Source organism: Macaca fascicularis, chromosome 19, assembly GCF_037993035.2.
Source record: "Macaca fascicularis isolate 582-1 chromosome 19, T2T-MFA8v1.1".
Classification (NCBI taxonomy): domain Eukaryota; kingdom Metazoa; phylum Chordata; class Mammalia; order Primates; family Cercopithecidae; genus Macaca; species Macaca fascicularis.
In genome coordinates this window covers 64,973,432-64,991,053 of record NC_088393.1, presented here as the reverse complement: position 1 = coordinate 64,991,053, position 17,622 = coordinate 64,973,432, and the positions used below count along the sequence as shown (strand labels likewise).

The 17,622-nt window shown below is 43.3% G+C and overlaps 1 pseudogene; it reads right to left on the bottom strand.

Annotated features, from left to right (window-relative positions):
- Positions 1–9,454: 9,454 nt before the first annotated feature.
- On the bottom strand, positions 9,455–13,898 carry LOC102127094 (small ribosomal subunit protein mS39-like; annotated as a pseudogene).
- Positions 13,899–17,622: the final 3,724 nt, after the last annotated feature.

The window sequence follows — 17,622 nt, the reverse complement described above, 5'->3', positions numbered from 1 at the left end:
GTGATCCTCCTGCCTCAGCTTCCCGAGTAGCTGGGATTATAGGTGCCCACCATCACGCCTGGCTAATTTTTGTATTTTTAGTAAAGATGGGGTTTCACCATGTTGGCCAGGCTGGCCTCGAACTCCTGACCTCATGATCCACCCACCTCAGCCTCCCAAAATGCTGGGATTACAGGTGTGAGCCACTGCGCCCAGCAGCACTATAGTTTTCTTTGGAAACACAGTTTTTCTCTCTCTAGTCCCTGACTTCCATCAAAGGCAAATCATAGCAGGAACAACCTACCTGCAAAACAAGCTTCAGTCCTACCATACTTATCCAAACAAAGTACAGCAAGAATCACCGTTTATACAATTCCTCCTAAATTGGCTTTGCCGGAACCCTTCACAAGGAATCTCTCAGACTCGACATCCAAAGATCTCTCAAGCCCAGCCAAAGATCTGTCTGCACCTGCAAATACCTGCATGAATTGGGTGAAACTCCCTTTTCTTGAGGCCCCAAAACATCTTGAGGTTCCTGGGTCTATCAGAAAATGACACTGTATTTACTGCAGGCCAGGAACCCTGCAAAGGAACTGTGTACACAAGATATGAGGCCAGTCCTTCCAAGAGCTCCCATCAGCTCCATAAAGTCAGTCTTTTTTTTTTTTTTTTTTTTTTTTCGAGACAGAGTCTCGTTCTGTCACCCAGGCTGGAGTGCAGTGGCGCTATCTCAGTTCAATGCAAGCTCTGCCTCTTGGGTTCATGCCATTCTCCTGCCTCAGCCTCCCAAGTAGCTGGGACTACAGGCACCCACCACCATGCCCGGCTAATTTTTGTATTTTAAGTAGAGACGGGGTTTCACCATGTTAGCCAGGATGGTCTCAATCTTTTGACCTTGTGATCCACCCACCTCAGCCTCTGAAAGTGCTGACATTACAGGCATGAGCCACCACTCCTGGCCCATAAAATCAGTCTCAATTCCTCAAAGCAGTCTCTCACCGTCAAAAATATGCCACTCCTGTCAAAGCCTTGGGAAAATACCCAATGCCTACAATTGTGTTATAAAATAACACGGATTTTAAAAAATAGAGATAGGGTCTTGCTCTTTTACCCAGACTGGAATGTAGCGGCATGATCATAGCTCACTACAGCCTCAAACTCCTGGGCTCAAGCAATCCTCCTGCCTCAGCCTCCCAAGTAGCTAGAAAACAGATTCTTGTTGAACATATGCTACACCTAGCTAGAAAACAGATTCTTAGTGAACATATACAAACAACCACATTGCCATGAATTAAGAATATTCACAAATAGTTTCTGAATTCTGGAGAAATCAGTCAGAGAGAGAAATAGCCCTCAAATTTTGTTTACAAATGTATATTCAATTGTTAAAGGCTATAAATAGCTCAAAAGAAAAAAAAAGTTTCATAGAGACAGAAAGATTTACAAAAATTTCTCCTGACTCAAAACAAAAAGAATCAGCAACATTTCAAACACACACAAAAAATAATAAATTCAGTCCTTGAAATAAATATCTGTGTTTGTGTGTGTGTGTGTGTGTGACCTCAAGTGATCCACCCACCTCAGCCTCCCAAAGTACTGGGATTGCAGGAGTGAGCCACTGCACCCAGCCAAAATAAGCCTTTTTTACTGTATTTATTTGAAGATTAAAGATGGTTTAAGGTGACAAGGGGTAGAGTATGATTGCCAACTATATTTGTAAACTTGTTTAGGTGGTACTACCCAGAAATTTTATTAAACACTGACCAGGATATTGTTATGAAGGTATTTTGTAGAAATGGTTAACATCTACAATCAGTATTATTTTGATAATGTAGGTGGTTCTTATCTAACCAGTTGAAAGGCCTTAAGAGAAAAACAGGGTTCTCTGGGGAAGAAATTCTGTCTCAAGACTGCACCTTCAGCTCCTGTCCACATTTCAATTCTGCTGGCCTGATCTGTAGCCTACAGATTTGGGGCTGGCGTGCCCATCAATCACATAAGCCCATTTCTTTTTCAATCTTTTTTTTTTTTTAATTTTATTGTAGGCCAGGTGGGTGGCTCACGCCTGTATTCCCAGCACTTTGGGAGGCCAAGGCAGGCAGATCACGAGGTCAGGAGTTCAAGACCAGCCTGGCCAACATAGTGAAACCCCGTCTCTACTAAAAGATACAAAAAATTAGCCGGGCACAGCCAGGCACAGTGGCTCACGCCTGTAATCCCAGCACTTTGGGAGGCCGAGGTGGGTGGATCACAAGGTCAAGAGATTGAGACCATCCTGGCCAACACAGTGAGACCCCATCTCTACTAAAAATACAAAAAAAAAAAAAATAGCTGGGCGTGATGGTGGGTACCTGTAGTCCCAGCTACTCGGGAGGCAGAGGCAGGAGAATCGCTTGAACCCGGGAGGCATAGGTTGCAGTGAGCCAAGATAACGCCACTGCACCCCAGCCTGGGCAACAGAGTGAGATGCTGTCTTAAAAAAAAAAAAAAAAAAAGGCATATTTCTGTCTATTCAGATCAAATCTTGTATGGATCCTTTGTTATATCATATTACATATGGTGGGTTACCTATGAAGGATGTAGGCTCCATTAATGCAATGTTAAATTCTATGATATTGGATATTGTCCTCTGCTTGTGTAAGATAATGTCTGTTCTCAGGAAATTTAAACTGAAATATTTAGGAAGAAAAAGTGTAAACCTCTTGAATGATTCAGAAAAATACAAATCAATGGATAGTGGGAATAGAAAAAATGATAAAGCAAATGTTATATTAGCAATTAATAAATTTGTGTGAAGGGTATACAGAGTTTCTTTGTGCCATTCTTACAGCTATTCTGTAATTCTGAAATTGTTTCTGAATACAAGTTTATTATGTATATATATGAAGAGGGAGGACTTCTCTTCACCTCCACTGCTATCATCATCCTAATATGACCTACAAAATCTCTCTTCTGAATTCCTGTAATAGCTTCCTAACTGTTCTCTCTGCTTCTGTCCTAATCCACCTGGAGTCTGTTCTTGCAGCAGCCTGAGTGAGCCTTTGAAAATATGTAGCAGGTAGACTCTAGGATGACCAGTGTGGGCCCCATAACCCTTGCCTCTTGGTGTTCAAGCCTTCGTATGACTTGTATCCTTGAGTGTGGGCCTGACCTGTAATTTGCTTCTAAACAAATAAAATATGCCAAAGGTGCTGGGATATACATGACTATGTATTCATGATTATGCTATATAAGATAGTAAGGCCTATCTTGCTGGATTCTCTCCCTCCTCTGCAGACTTGATGAAATAAGCAGCCATGTTGGTAGACCTACATATTCATCTGCAGGCAGGTTTTAGGAGCTGAGGGTAACCTTCACCAACAGCAAGAAATTGAAGACTTCAGTCCTACAACTGTAAGAAAATAAGTTCTAGTGGTAACCTCAATGAGTTTCAAAGTGAATCCTTCCCCAATTGAGTCACTCATGAGACCCCAGCCCTGACTGAAATTTTGAGTGCAGCTTTGTAAGGTTTTGAAGCAGACAACTCAGTTAAGCTGTGACTGAATTCCTGAAAATCTGAAACAATGTGTTTGTATTGTTTTAAGCCATAACACTTTTGGTGTCTTTTACACGACAATAGAAATATAATAGAAAACATAAATTTGGAATGTGTCTTTGTGCAAGTCATGACTTCAATGGCTCCAAACTCAGAGTTAAAACAGTCTCTTACTGCCTGTAGCTTTAATCCACACTAGTCTCCTGTTTCATGCATTCACTGGATATATACTTGCTTATTTATTTTTTAAGATAAAAAAAAAAAAAAGACCAGGCGTGGTGGCTCACGCCTGTAATCCCAGCACTTTGGGAGGCCGAGGAGGGCATATCATGAGGTCAAGAGATCGAGAACATCCTGGCCAACATGGTGAAACCCCGTCTCTACTAAAAATACAAAAATTAGCTGGGCATGGTGGTGCATGCCTGTAGTCCCAGCTACTCAGGAGGCTGAGGCAGGAGAATTGCTTGAACCCAGGAGGCAGAGGTTGCAGTGAGCCGAGATCGGGCCACTGCACTCCAGCCTGGCGACAGAGTGAGACTCTGTTTCAAAAGAAAAAAAAAAAAAAGACTAAAAAAAGTAGAGATGGAGGTCGTAATATGTTGCCCAAGCTGGTCTTGAATTCCTGGCCTCAAGCAATCTTCTCATGTTGGCTTCCCAAAGTGCTGGGATTACAGGCGTGAGCCACAGCACGCAGCCCTGGATATTATATGCTTGCTTTAAAGCCCATGCCAGGAAATCCAGTTCCTACCCCAATCTCCACATGGCTCAGCCCCTCTTCTCCCTATGGACTTTGGTCTATGTCACATTCTCAATAAGCTCTTTCCTGATCATTCTAATGAAAATTGCAAACAAACAACTCCCCAAACTCTGACACCCTGATCCACCTTACTCTACTTTTCCTTCTTTTTGTTTGTCATAGCATTGATTAACTTCTCATGTCTATTTGTTTATTACAATTATTGTTTCTCTTCTCTTCTCTTCTCTTCTCTTCTCTTCCCTTCTCTTCTCTTCTTTTCTTTCGAGGCAGAGTCTCACTCTGTCGCCCAGGCTGGAGTGCAATGGTGTGATCTTGGCTCACTGCAAGCTCCACCTCCCGGGTTCATGCCATTCTCCCACCTCAGCCTCCCGATTAGCTGGGACCACAGGCGCCCACCACCATGCCCAGCTAATTTTTTTTTTTTTGTATTTTTAGTAGAGACGGGGTTTCACCGTGTTAGCCAGGATGGTCTTGATCTCCTGACCTCATGATCCACCCGCCTCAGCCTCCCAAAGTGCTGTGATTACAGGCATGAGCCACCGTGCCCGGCCAATTATTGTTTATTTTCTGACTTTTCCTCCCGAATGTTAGCTCCATGAGGGCAAGGGTCAGTGATGATTTTGTTCACTGCTGGATCCCAAGTTTTCTTTTGTTTATTGAGACAGGGTCTTGCTCCGTCACCCAGGCTGGAGTGCAGTGGTGCGACCTTGGTTCACTGCAGCCTTGATCTCCCAGGCTCAATCGATCCGACCACCTCAGCCTCCCAAATAGCTGGGACTACTTGGAGCTGTGCCACCATGCTCGGCTAATTTTTATTTTTGTTCTTGCAGATGGGCTTTTGCCATATTGCCCAGGCTGGTCTCAAACTCCTGGGCTCAAGCAATCTGCCCACCTCGGCCTCTCTAAGTGCTGGCATTGCCACACGTGAGCCACCATCCCTGGCCTGTATCTCTAGTCTTTTAAACCATGCCTGGCACATAGCGGACACACTAGAGATACCTCAGTAAGATCTAATGGAACCCTGGCTCACAATCTTGAAAAATGATGGACTGAAAAATTCTCTCTGGAAGCCAGAAAGATTGCATGAGGTCAGGAGTTTGAGATCAGTCTGGGTAACATAGTGAGACACCATCTCTACAAAAAAAATTAAATAAGTAGCTGGGTATGGTGGTGCACAACCGTCGTCCCAGTAACTCAGGAGGCTGAGGCTGGAGGATCGCTTGAGCTTAGGAGGTTGAGGCTGCTGTGAGCTGTGATGGTGCCACCGTATTCCAGCCTGGATGACAGAGGGAGACACTGTCTCAAACAAAAAACAACAAAAAAAAGTTGTTAAGAGCTAAGTATGGTGGCTTACACCTGTAATCCCCAAAACTTGGGAGGCTGAGGTGGGAGGATCACTTGAGCCCAGGAATTTCAGGCCACAGCGAGCAATGATCCTGCCACTGCACTCCAGCCCAGGCAACAGAGCAAGCCCCAACTCGTAAAAAAAATGTTTAAATAAAAAAATTATATTGAAGTTATCTTTGTTACTTTTGTATTTTACATGTGTGGTGCTGCTCTGCATAAGCTTATATTTAGGATGTCAAAAGGCTTAAGATAATCTGATTTATTAAATGTGTAAGTCTTACAAGATAATCTGATTTATTAAATGTGTAAGTCTTACTAGGTTTACAAGAGTAGCTCAAGGGCTTTTTAATTTTATTAAAGGTCATTCAGCTGCCCAGGGTGTTGTTGCAGTGGAGTGACCACAGTTTTCTGCAGCCTTGACTTTTTTTTTTTTTTTTTTTTGAGACAGAGTCTCTCTCTGTCACCAAGGTTGGAGTGCAGTGGTGTGATCTTGGCTCACTGCAACCTCTGCCTCCCCGTTGAAGTGATTCTTCTGCCTCGGGCTCCTGAGTAGCTGGGATTACAGGCACCTGCCGCCATGCCCAGTTAATTTTTTTGTATTTTTAGTAGAGACAGAGTTTCACCATGTTGGCCAGGCTGGTCTCAAACTCCTGACCTCATGACTCGCCCACCTCGGCCTCCCAAAGTGCTAAGATTACAGGCATGAACCACCGCGCCCGACTGACTTTTTAGGCTGAAGCAATCCTCCTACCTCACCCTCCCAAGTAGCTGGGACTGCAGGTGTGTACCACCATGCCTGGCTAATTTACTTTTTAGTTTTTTGTAAAGACAGGTTCTTGCCATATTGCCCAGTCTGGTCTTGAACTCCTGGGCTCAAGTGATCCTCCCACCTCATCCTCCCAAAGTGTTGGGATTACAGGCATGAGCCACCCACACTTGGCAGGTTAAGAGCTTAAAAACGACATTATAAGACTTTGCAAGAGGCCAGGCGTGGTGGCTCACGCCTATAATCCCAGCACTTTGGGAGGCCCCCAAGGTCAAGGTGAGAGGATCCCTTGAGCCCAGGAGCTCAAGATCATTCTTGGCAACCTAGCGAGACCCGATCTCTCCAAAAAAAAAAAGAAGAAGAAGAAGAAAAAAGACTTATAAGTCTGTCATGTTATACCATGTTACACGTTTGAAGAATTGAGAGAACCTATTGTCCTATTTGTACGACAACTTCGAAATATCTACCAGGACCCACAAATTATATCAGTATTCAGTAAGTAAATTTCAACTATCAAGTGTGTAAACCAATTGGACATTGACCCAAAAACAAAGAAGAGTAAACGATTTTAACAGAAAAATACTAAACCTATAAATGAATTTTATCCTTGTTTGTTATCTTTGAGGATTTAAGGAAAAATGATTTTTCTACATAAACGTAATGCTCTCAATATTAATTACAACTCAGCTAAGAAACGATGTTTTTCCCACATCCTCTTAGACCTCAGAAACTCCATTGACATCAGGCAACATGAGAAACACTCAATACATATGAACTCAATTTAAAAAATGAGTCTCAGAACTTTGGATTTCTCAGTTTTCTCATCTGAAAAAACAGAGGTGGAAATCTCCACTTTAGGTTTTTTGTTTTTAAGTTTTCAAATTTTGTATAGAATATTAAATAAAAAGGGCTTGGCACATGCCTGGAAAATAATAAATGATATTTCTTGGTGCCTTAAAAGTCTGGGGTTTGAGGGAGGAACAGAGTCCTAGCATCCCCAAATGTGCGTGTACACCTCCAAAATTGGTGCAGGTACAACTTTAAGCCCCCAAACTTTACAAGCCCTAACAACCTCAAAGACTTAATCCCACTCCTCCTGGAGCATGATGGAGCCAGGCAAGCAATGGGTCAGAGTCATGGTCCAGGGATCATTTAGCAAAATCTAGAGACATTTTTTTGCTAACACATATCCGGGAGGGGAGGTGCTACTGGTGTTGATGGTGTTGTGATAGCTCAGTTCTTGTCTTCTGAGTTTAAAAAAACTTAAACAAGAGTCACACAGCAAGAGATGGAGCACAGAGTAATTTATTGTAAAGCAAAAATAATATTTTGAAAATTAGGTGAAAAATAGACAATACACCCTGAGAGAGAGAATTCAGGCTGGGGTGCTCCTAAGGATGAGACAGCAAAGACTGGTGTTAGGGGATTCGTTTTGTGGGAGACGTCCATGATTATTCATGAGGAGGTGGGAAGAGGTGTTACTAATAAGCGTGTTCTGGGTGCTCCGCTGGGTGCCCAGGTGCAGTAGCTGTACACACTTGTTCATATGTCGCATGTCTCATTAGCATCTCCCCCCATGGGTGTGTTTTTTACTTTTTTTCTGTTTTGAGATGGAGTTTTGCTCGTTGCCCAGGCTGGAGTGCAATGGCGTGATCTCGGCTCACTGCAACCTCTGCATCCTGGGTTCAAGCGACTCTCCGGCCTCAGCCTCCTGAGCAGCTGGGATTACAGGCATGTGTCACCACGCCTGGCTAATTTTGTATTTTTAGTAGAGACGGGGTTTCTCCATGTTGGTCAGGCTGGTCTCGAACTCCCGACCTCAGGTGATCCACCCACCTCAGCCTCACAAAGTGCTGGGATTACAGGCGTGAGCCACCACGCCCGGCCTGTTTTTTACTATTATAATGAGCAAAGGGTGTCTGAGGACAGGTAAAATCAAAGTGCCCATGCTCCTACAGGGGAAATTCCCTGCTGAAGATAGTTTTGCTTGAATGAGCTGAACTACAGTGCGAATGCTGAGGCTTATTGTGTTGATTGTATGGACTCCATGGTTGCTGTGTCCTGAGGACACGATTGCTCCTTGACTCCCTATCCGGCCTCACTGGTATGTCCTAAAAAGAGGCCAGTGATGCTGTTAAAGTTCTTAAAGTTCAAAGGATGTCCCACTGAAACCAAAAATTATCCATCCCACGATATCAATAGTGCCAAGATTGAGAAACTCTGGGTTAAAGGAAAGTAACAAGAAAGGATTGGCCGGGCGTGGTGGCTCACGCCTGTAATCCCAGCACTTTGGGAGGCAGAGGTGGGCGGACCACCTGAGGTCGGGAGACGGAGACCATCCTGGCCAACATGGTGAAACCCTGTCTCTACTATAAAGACAAAAAATGAGCCAGGTGTGGTGGCGCATGCCTGTAGTCTCAGCTACTCGGGAGGCTGAGGCAGGAGAATCGCTTGAACCCTGGAGGCAGAGGTTGCAGTGAGCCCAGATCACGCCACTGCACTCCAGTCTGGTGATAGAACGAGACTCCATAAAAAAAAAAAGAAAAGGATTAGGTAAGGAGAAGCAGATCAGAGTTTAGAGCTATAGGCTACTTAATGGTATCTTTAAAACCTTCTTTCTTTTTCTTTTCTTTTTTTTTTTGTTGCCCAAACTGGAGTGCAGTGACAGGATCATGGCTCACTGCAGCCTCTGCCTCCCAGGCTCAAGCCCAGCAGCAGGGACAGGGCAGTCACACGAGGATGGCAGCATGAGGTCAGCTCACTAACACTGTAGGTGTGCAGGCTTATGCTGATGACAAGAGCCACGGACCTCATCAGGTGTCTGAAAACAGCAATGTTGCTACTTAAATGCTAAACCTTTAATGGTGTATTAATAGATGGTTATTAAGTAGCAAATTAGGAGCTTAAATCTACCTAAATCAGCTGTGTACTGTCTGTATCTCACAGTGACAAATTCACCAAATCTGTATCTTGTCTTCTCTGGAACGATGTTAAATATTAGCATATCTCAGTTCTCTGGTGCGATTCCAGCAGCTATGGTGAGGCCACTGTTGCTCCTGAATCTCCACTTTCATTTGCCCTCACTGGTGTCACTGTCGTGGTCACTGTCACTGCCGCTGTCAGTATCACTGTCACTGGTCAATGCAGCTAAGTTTGCCTAGGGCTTCCTTTTGTTCCTGGTTGATTGCAAAGTCAGTCATTATTCTCTGGGTGAGGCCCTCACAAATAGGTAAGCTGGAGGCACTTGCCAGCTCGACTACTTCAATGGCCTGGGAGACACCTCAATGGCTGTTAGACACTCTTGCACTGCCCATAAACTCATTCAGCAACTCATTTCTAGGGATCTTGTTATGCTTCCTAAAAAGCCCCAACATTTTCCAGGCTTCCTGGATTCTCCCAGCCCTTAAAAAGAGGACAGCTGGCTGGGTGCAGTGGCTCACGTAGGTAATCCCAACACTTTGGGAGTCCAAGGCGGGTGGATCACCTGAGGTCAGGAGCTCGAGACAGCCTGGCCAACATGGCGAAACCCTGTCTCTACTAAAAAGACAAAAATGAGCCAGCATAGTGGTGGATGCCTGTAATCCCAGTTACTCAGGAAGCTGAGGCAGGAGAATCGCTTAAACCCGGGAGGCGGAGGTTGCAGTGAGCAGGGACCACGCCATTGCACTCCAGCCTGGGCGACAAGAGTGAAACTCTGTCTCAAAAAAAAAAAAAAAGAAAAGAAAAGAAAGAAAGAAAGGACAGCTATACAGTTGAGAGAGATAGATGGTCAATTCAGAGCAGTGTGTCTGACAGGCTGGCTTTCATACGTAGATTTGATAGCAGCAGCACAGTCAGCAAATGCCACCTGAAGCTCTGGTGGGTGCTTATCCATCGCCATGAGTGTCAGGATCTCTTCTCTCAGGTCGTTGCAGGAAGTGTGACCATATTCTTTACTATCTTTCCAAGTTTGAGGAATCACTTCCAGCCGATTGGCCACAGCCCATACTTGGAGATCTATCAAAGTTTGGGAGTGGGGGAAGAAGGCCGAAGGTATCAGGTCCTCATACCACTTCAAAGGTGACATCAATTTATTCCATTAGACAAATCAAATTGAAGAACTTGGAATCATAGAAATTATGCCGATTATCAGGTTCAATGAATTTTCGGTTGTCTCCAGTATTTAAAAGGCCATGTAGCTGGGTGCGGTGGCTCACACCTGTAATCCCAGCACTTTGTGAGGCCGAGATGGGTGGATCATGAGGTCAGGAGATCAAGACCATCTTGGCTATCACTGTGAAACCCTGTCTCTACTAAAAATACAAAAAAAAATTAGCCGGGCGTGGTGGTGGGCGCCTGTAGTCCCAGCTACTTGGGAGGCTGAGGCAGGGGAATGGTGTGAACCTGGGAGGCAGACCTTGCAGTGAGCCGAGATCACGCCACTGCACTCCAGCCTGGGTGACAGAGCGAGACTCCATCTCACAAAAAAAAAAAAAAAAAAAAAAAAACCATGTATTTGGCAGACAAGTTCTAGATCTTTGAGAGATGATGAGGATACTCTCATGGCTTACTGAAAAAACATCATCATCCAGGTCCTTAGGAGAAAATCTCTTTCCTATTAATTCATTTATTATATCATAGACGATGAAGGATGATCCATTTGAAGGGCTTCTAGGCTTATAAAACAGCTGAATAAAATGAGTTTTTTTTTCAAATGAGTGGTTTTTTTCATCCATCCCAGTTCTCCAGGAGACACCAGCAGATGTCCTATAATTCAAATCTGATGCTATCAACTTGAAGCGTCAGATCCCGCAGGTTGAGGGCTAAGTCCCGTAAAATTGCCCTTCACTTCAGATGCCAATCACAATCACCAGGTTGTGGCCTGTGCTTTTAACCAACTACATTAGAATTGGTGTTCCCACAACCACCTAGAACTCATTTCTAGAATGGCTCATAGAACTCAGGGAAAACTTTGCTTATGTTTACTGTTTTGTAATAAAAGATATCACAAAGGATACAAACAAACAGCCAGATAAAAAAGATACATGGGGCAAGATATGTGAGAAGAGGTGTGGAGCTTCCATGCCCTCTCCAGGCACACCTAATGTGTTCAGCAATCTGGAAAGCTAAAATCTTGTTCTCCAAGAGTTTTTATAGAGCTTCATGTCGAGCCACCCCATCCCTTCCCCTTCACAGAGGTTGGTGAGTGGGGCAAAAGTTCCAACTCTCTAGTCTTTCTGGTGACCAGCTTCATCTTGAGTCTGTCTAGGGGCTCCACCCTAAGCCATCTCATTGGTATAAACTGAGATGTGATCAAAAAGTCATTAAAAATAACGAAAGACATTTCAACACACAGGAAATTCCAAGGGTTTTAGGAGCTCTGTGGTAGAAATCAGAAAGTCAAGCCTACTCGAGTTTGGAGAGGCTAACACTGGATAGTGTGAGCACCAATACAATGAAAGAAATAGATTATAATGCAGCCGATAAAAATCTTCCAGTCCATGTGGCTTCTAAAATAATTAACTTAAAAAGGATAGGATGGGCTGGGCGCGGTGGCTCACACCTATAATCTCAACACTTTGGGAGGCTGAGGAGGGTGGATCACCTGAGATCAGGAGTTTGAGACCAGCCTGGCCAACAAAATGAAACCCCATCTCTACTAAAACAACAACAACAACAACAACAACAAAACAAAAACCAAAAAACAATTAGCTACCTGGGAGGCTGAGGCAGGAGAATCACTTGAACTTGGGAGGTGGAGGTTGCAGTGAGCCAAGATTGCGCCACTGCACTCCAGCCTGGAAGACAAGAGTGAGACTCTTTCTCGGAAAAAAAAAAAAGGATGAATGGGTAAAGTTCTTTACAGGAGTGTCAACTTATAAGTATAAAATGTAAAGAAGTAATAGAAATAGAATCCCCACAAGCAGTGATCACAGATTCAAGGAATAATTGTCAATGGAGGCTAACACTAGAGGGTGAAGTGGGGGGACTTAATATTATTCAGACATTGCAAGGAATTGCCCCACAAAGTACTTATTAATTACAAAGAAGAAAGAGTGGAGAGATCTAGTAGACACCATCTTAACCAAGTAGTCAAAGTTCAAATCCCCCAAATGGACAAAGTGTATACTTAGGGGCCACCTCATAGGACATAACATCATTGGCAATTCTGGGGCAAAATAAATGTGTTCATTGAATTATTGTTTGAACTTTGGAAAAGGTATACATTTTTCACAATAAATAACTTGTCCTCCAAATCTCCAATGTACTGAATACCTGATAATGGAAAAATTACATGTCTTCTTGGGCCTCAGTTTCCTCACATTAAAAATACAGAGATAATATTATTACTTGCCCGCTCAATTGTAAGGTTTACAAAAAGAAAATACATGGTTAATAACTTAACTCAGGGCTCAGTAAATGTTTGCTATTTGGAATAAACTGACGGGAGGCTACACGCAATCTCTACTTACCGTTTAGCATGAAGATACTAAAAGAAATTGTTTTAATGTTAATACTGGTCAGCTGTGCCTGAAATTTTCTTTTTTTTTTTTTCTTTTCTTTTCTTTTTTTTTTTTGAGACGGAGTCTTGCTCTGTCGCCCAGGCTGGAGCGGCAGTGGCGCGATCTCGGCTCACTGCAACCTCCACCTCAAGAACGACTTTAGGCCGGGCGCGGTGGCTCAAGCCTGTAATCCCAGCACTTTGGGAGGCCGAGACGGGCGGATCACGAGGTCAGGAGATCGAGACCATCCTGGTTAATACGGTGAAACCCCGTCTCTACTAAAAAGTACAAAAAACTAGCCGGGCGAGGTGGCGGGCGCCTGTAGTCCCAGCTACTTGGGAGGCTGAGGCAGGAGAATGGCGTGAACCCGGGAGGCGGAGCTTGCAGTGAGCTGAGATCTGGCCACTGCACTCCAGCCTGGGCGACAGAGCGAGACTCCGTCTCAAAAAAAAAAAAACAAAAAACAAAAACAGAACTGCTTTAACCTCAGCCTCCTGAGTATCTGGGACTACAGGCGCCCGCCACCAAGCCCGGCTAATATTTGTATTTTTAGTAGAGACGGGGTTTTACCATGTTGGCCAGGCTGGTCTCGAACTCCTGACCTCAGGTGATCTGCTCAGCTTGGCCTCTGAAAGTGCTGGGATTACAGGCGTGAGCCACCGCGCCCGGCCTGTGCCTGAATTTCAAAGAGAGGAGGGTAAAATGAGGCATGCCCTTTCTCCTTCCTACCATGGCCGAACTAGTGTTTCAAGTTAACTTTGCCATGCTCTTAGCTGAGAGGAGGGGTCCGTTCAGTTGGCCGGGAGCTTAGAATGCGATTTTTGGTTCTAGGGAGAGATGCAGAGTTAGGACAATAGGAGAGAAGCGAACCCGGACAGCAACGCCTACCTGACATCCACCGCTCTGGCAGGGCGACCACGCGGCCGGGGCCCGCCCGACCGCAGGTCTCGGGCCGCTCAGCGCTAGGAGCCGCGGGAGGGGGACCCAAACGTCAGTGGTCCCCAGAATCAGGACCCTACCTTGCTCCAGCATCTCGCCAGCCCTCCCTGCAGTCACTGAGCGCAGCGGAGAAGAACACACCGGCGCGCCCCGCCCCCTCGCGCCCCGCCCCCTCGCGCCCCGCCCCCTCGCGCCCCGCCCCCTCGCGCCCCGCCCCCTCGCGCCCCGCCCCCTCGCGCCCCGCCCCCTCGCGCCCCGCCCCCTCGCGCCCCGCCCCCTCGCGCCCCGCCCCCTCGCGCCCCGCCCCCGCCCGGGGACGCATTTCCCTGGCCTGCACCCAAGCCGGTAAAAGGGCAGACGTGGCAGCTCAAGGCACCTGCGCTCAGCAGGTTGCAGGCCACACTCTCCCAGGGAGACCAACATACTTGCGGAACCGCACAGAGAGGTGAGGCTAAAAAGAGGTACCGGTGATGATACCCGGGTTTTTGAGGCCACGGAATTCAGAACTGGAGTGAAACATACAAATAAAAGGAAATAAAAGCTCATCAAGGTTTCTTTGTGTTGCTGATGGTGTAGCACAGGTCAGATACTCGCCCTGCAGAAAGGTCAGGTCAGGAATTTAGGATGCAGGATGACTTCTGATTATTCCCCAGAGGCACCACCTGTGCACTGTTGGCCTCCCTTCTCCACGACTTCACCTGCATTTTGATGTACAATTTTAAAGCTTCTCGATATGGAATTGGAAATGGAATCCTGTGTCTTTTGGGAAACATTTACTAAAAGGCATCACATCTTGTTCTCCGTTTTCAGGAAGTTCACTCCTCCCTGTCAGTACTTTGACTAGACAATTAAAATAAACATAGATCCAATTTAGAAGAATGCTATAAAGATACAAAAACACATAAAAACAAAATATTATTTTAAAATACTGAATCAAGAAAACACTTGCAGTACATAGGACAAATACAGCATAATATTTAAGTCTCAAAGAAATATTCTACCTAAGAAAGAAGCAAAGAATCTGAAAGCTAAGAAAACAAAAATAAAATATGGCAAATACATTTGATTAAAGGTGTTCAAACACGCTAGTACTCAAATTAAAAATAAAACAATGAGATATTATTTCCAGCTCTAAAATTTATAATGATTGAAAATTTAATGGCTGGGCATGGTGGCTCATGCATTTTCTCTCAAAGCACTTTTGGAGCCCTAGCGGGTAGGATCGCTTGAGCCCAGGAGTTGGAGGCTGCAGTGAGCCATGGTTGCACCACTGCATTCCAGCCTGGGTGACAGAGTAAGACCCTCTCAAAACAAATAAATAAATAAACAAATACATACAATTTAAAAAAGAAAGAAAAGCATTTTAAATAATGAAACTGAAACAGGTCAGGGTCACTGGTGTCATTGTCTAAGGTGTTATCTAAGCTCGTGGTCTCATGACCAAGAAAATTAAGCAGTATGGACACGAAAGGTGAGGTTGGAGCAAAAATAGAAGCAGAGAGTAAAAGGGCGATTGCCAGGGGCTTGGGTGAAGGGGAAATGGGGAAATGTCGGTCAAGAGGTACAGATTTTCAGTTTTACAAGATAAATTTTTGGGGATTTAACGTACATAGTGACATTATTTGACATATGTACATAGTGACATGTGACATAGTTAACAAATCAGAAAAAAATTTTAAATGGGATGTTCAGAAACGAAAAAACAATACTACCTGACATTTGCTAAGAGGATAGTTTTTTGTTTTTTGTTTTTTTTTTTTTGAAACAGAGTCTCACTCTGTTGCTCAGGCTGGAGTGCAGTGGCATGATCTCGGCTCACTGCAAGCTCCAACTCCTGGGTTCACACCATTCTCCTGCCTCAGCCTCCCGAGTAGCTGGGACTACAGGGGCCCGCCACCACGCCCGGCTAATTTTTTTGTATTTTTAGTAGAGATGGGCTTTCTCCACATTGGTCAGGCTGGTCTCAATCTCCTGACCTCGTGATCCACCCACCTCGGCCTCCCAAAGTGCTGGGATTACAGGCGTGAGCCACTGTGCCCGGCTGCTAAGAGGACAGATTTTTATTTTTTGCTACAAGGTTAGATCTTAAGTGTTCTTCTACATGGGGGAGAGAAGGATATTTTTTTAAAAAGTGTTCTGACCACACGCACACACACACAAAGGGTGTAATTTGAGGTGGTTAATACATCAATCAGCTTGATTTGATTATGGTAACCATACCATATTATATGTCTATATCAAAATTCAAATTGTGTATTTAAAATATGTATCTTTTTTGTCAACTGTACCTCAATAAAGCTAAAAAGTAAATATAAGGCCCAGGACGGTGGCTCACACCTGTAATCCTAGCACTTTGGGAGGCTGAGGCAGGTGGATAACCTGAGGTCAATAGTTCGAGACCAGCCTGGCCAATATGGTGAAACCCCATCTCTATCAAAAATACAAAAAATTAGCCAGATGTGGTGGCAGATGCCTGTAATCCCAGCTACTCGGGAGCCTGAGGCAGGAGAATCACTTGAATCTGGGAGGCAGAGGTTGTAGTGAGCTGAGATCGTACCACTGTACTCCAACCTGGGCAACAAGAGTGAACCACTGTCTCCAAAAAAACAAAAATACAATATTTAATTGGAGTAAATATAATATGATGTAACATATATGCACACACATAAAGGGTGTGATTTGAGGTGATAAATACATCAATCAGCTTGATTTGATTATGGTAATTATATCATATGTGTATTTCAAAATTCAAATTGTATATTTAAAATATATATCATTTATATCATTTTTGTCAACTGTACCTCAATAAAGCTAAAAAGTAAATACAATATTTAATTGGAGTAAATATAATATAATGTAATACTTATGTACACATACACAAAGGGTGTGATTTGAGGTAGTAAATACATCAATCAGCTTGATTTGATTATGGTAATTATATTATATGTGTATATCAAAATTTAAATTGTATATTTTAATATATGTCATTTTTGTCAAATTTACCTCAATAAAGCTAAAAAGCAAATACAGCATTTAACTGGAGTAAATATAATATAATGTAATATATATGTTATATAGTATATCAATATTATATTGTTTATTATTATTATATATTAATATAATATATTGAATAATATATTATAATTTATTATAATAATTTTCAATATTGTGTCAATTAATTTAAAACACATTTATAATTGTAATATCTAATGTTCAAGTAGATGAACATATAATTTGTATCAAAATATAAACATCAATATAAATAAACAGCAGAACATTGTGCTCTAGATTTCCAGATAAATTTGGTGAAAAACATTGTGATGAAATATCATATATGAAAAGAAAAACAATTTATCATTGTTTTAATTAAATAAAGTGTAAAATTTTCCTGTTAAATGTTATTTCATGTTGTTTTCCTGGTTCAAAATTGTTTCTCAAAAATGGCTTGATATCTGGCCAAATTTTATTTGTGGATAGTCAAATATATCAATAAATGAAATTCATATCACTTCACTATGTGCTTTTGATAACATTTTTAAAATTACACAAATATATACATGTAATAAAACTTTCCCTTTTATCCTGCAGTATTGTAGATTACAGTTATAAAATGTGGCAACCACCAGCCAGCTTCCCTCAAGACTGATCAATGACTGATCAATGACTGGTCAATAGTGAGGCATTTTTTTCAATGCACAGGTACCCTCACTTGCATAAGTTGCAGGGTCGTGCCTGTGCAGGGTAGGATCTTCTCTCTATTTACAATTTTTATGTTTCGTTAAGATGGACTTTTTACATTACTTAAAATATATATTGC